Consider the following 2,443-nt stretch of genomic DNA (forward strand, 5'->3'; position numbering starts at 1 on the left):
CTTACTTTTTGTTTTCCTTTTTCCATTTTTGTACGTCTTCCTCTTCCTCCTTTTGCTTCTCTTCCTCCTTATTTTTCTCTTCCTCTTTCTGCATTATTCGCTTTTGCTGGCGACGCTGGCCACCGCCCTAAATGTCGTCGATGACGGAAACCAGCATTTTTACACCTCCGCCTCTCAGGCAAAGGAATTTTCATAGTAGAATCACTATATCACGGGAACACGGCCGCGACCGCGGTTGTCGTTGTCGTCTTCGCCACCTCCGCGGCCGCGGCAAGCGCCGCCCGTTCCTTCGGTCGCTTTTGCAGGTCAAAATCGTCGTCGGTCATTTCGTAATCGATCTGACGAGAGAAAGCGATCGTTACGACGCGAAAAACGAAAGAGGAGCTGAGGAGGTGGGTCTCACCAGGGAGCCCAGCGACGTGGCGCCTTTGTCTTTCCGTTCCGCAGACGCACTCCTTCGCGAAGGACTGCGAGACGCGCTGCTGAGAGAAAATAAACGCGTGCAATTGACCGAAGGGGCTCCCGTTTACTCACGCAGCTTCGAATTGACGTCCGGAACTTCGTGCATTCTCTTCTCGGCCGCCCTGAATGCGGTCAACGTGCGTCGCGCGATCCGCTTCTCGGCCGGCGACTCGTCGACTTGTCGAGTCGTCGAGAATTTCACGTGATTTTGGAAGCCCCGGCTGCGCTCGCTGCACGTGAACCATCTATGCGTGAACCACCAATTAAGAATGCGCCCTGGATAGATATAATATTTAGTATCCCTCATCGCTTCACATACGTTCCTCTGCTGCTAACTCATGGCTAATTTATGTATGGCCTATAAAATTAGAAGCATTTTTTGACGAAACAGCCTATTGATTAATTAAAGGCTATACTTTGGCCCTTGAGCATGTCGGAAATGATGTAGACAACTGTTTCTGGTATAAGGTATTCAAACACTTTGCTCGTCTATAAAATAAATTTTCATTTATATGTGTGAGGTTTGTAGCAGTTTTTTACGTTTCGAAATAAATCCTCATCAATGTCGAATAGTACGTTTTTCTTTGCCTTTCTTTTTTGTTTAACAAATCGCTCGATTAGAATAGGCAGTATCGTATCAATGATTTTCGACGGAAAAGTGAAAGGAGGTTTTCTTTCTGAGAAGACGTCCATGGTGATTAGTTAAGCCCTTGCTGGTACGACTCACTTTTTCCATTTCTTCCAAATCTAAAAATGTCAGTGTCTTTCACATCAACCTACAACTCAATATTGTCTTTGAAAAGGATTTATTGATCAAGTTCATATATTAACCTTCAATTGGTGAACTTGCTCTAAATGTTCCATCCGATTTTGAAGATATTGCTTGATGTCGTCCTTAGAAAGGGTTTTTAGTCTACCGCAGCGGAAGAAATTATTACTAGACACCATCAACGCATTACACATATGGCATTTACAAGTTATTGATGAATTCAGACGTATGTTCCTCAGTGAAATCCGACTCCGAGCTGAGTACTACGACGTCATCGTTGTCATCGCTCTTAACGTCATCTTGTACGAAAATTAACAAAATTGCACATCTATTATTGGAGAAGTAACTATGGCCTACCGCTTCCTTTTCTTTCCTCCCGCGTAATTGGCTTTATGCAGTCATACAGTATCGTGGACGTTATCAATTTACGCACGTTTCCAGTGTCCGCCTAAATAGCGCTATCAAACTGCACATCATTTAGCCACTGTCATTCTAACCTGCGTAAATTGAATTTCTGAGTTGAAGATTTATTTTAGAGCGTACTACACAACAAAAAACAGGTAACCTATTACGTTGATTTTTATAGTTATTATTTCTTGCCATGATAACAAATATTCCGCAATCACATCCGTTATTTTTCCTTCTCTCGAATGGTACTTAAATTATGAAAATAAATGACACAAATAATTGTAAAATGTACATGCACAGTTTTGACATTACGGAACGCGTCGATAAGGCCTTAGAAAGAAACGATCTTCGTCGAAATTGCCAAGGATGGCTATTGCATTACTTCCGCGTAGCGCTATGCTCTCAAAGAGCACGGCTATCAAAATCTTAGCCTAAATAGCATGCTAAAGGCTTTGAGAAAGGAGGTTCTGCAACACGCATCAATCTATCAGCCATGGATAACGGGAGACCTCAAAGATCAGGTAAATTTTATGCGGCTACTGTTTGCAGTAGACTTACTGTATAAGGGTTGCGATTGAAGGTTAACGCATACTGTTCCCGCGCTGTGTACGCAACGGACTTTGGAGACATCATCGAAAACGCCTTCTGTCAAGTATTCCAAATGAAATGCAATGTTGCACAATTAGATGAGGCAGAGCGTGACCTACAATGCAGACATCTTGTCCTGTCGCGTCAAAGAGAAAAAGGTATAGGTTTCATAATTATTCTTCAAATCCATTGCCTATCGTTGCCTCTTTCCAACTC

At 43.0% G+C, this 2,443-nt stretch overlaps 1 long non-coding RNA gene across 2 annotated transcripts; it reads right to left on the reverse strand.

Annotated features, from left to right (window-relative positions):
- Nucleotides 1-312: 312 nt before the first annotated feature.
- On the reverse strand, nucleotides 313-631 carry LOC136188313 (uncharacterized). 2 transcript variants are annotated; one of them, XR_010670199.1, is made up of 3 exons: nucleotides 535-631; nucleotides 404-479; nucleotides 313-338 (listed from the first exon to the last, which is right to left on the reverse strand). It is a non-coding gene; the product is annotated as an uncharacterized lncRNA (long non-coding RNA). The 2 variants fall into 2 exon arrangements; XR_010670200.1 differs by having other exon boundaries at nucleotides 404-482.
- Between the last annotated feature and the right edge of the window lie 1,812 nt (nucleotides 632-2,443).

This window comes from Oscarella lobularis, chromosome 6 (genome assembly GCF_947507565.1).
Source record: "Oscarella lobularis chromosome 6, ooOscLobu1.1, whole genome shotgun sequence".
NCBI classification, from domain to species: Eukaryota; Metazoa; Porifera; class Homoscleromorpha; order Homosclerophorida; family Oscarellidae; genus Oscarella; species Oscarella lobularis.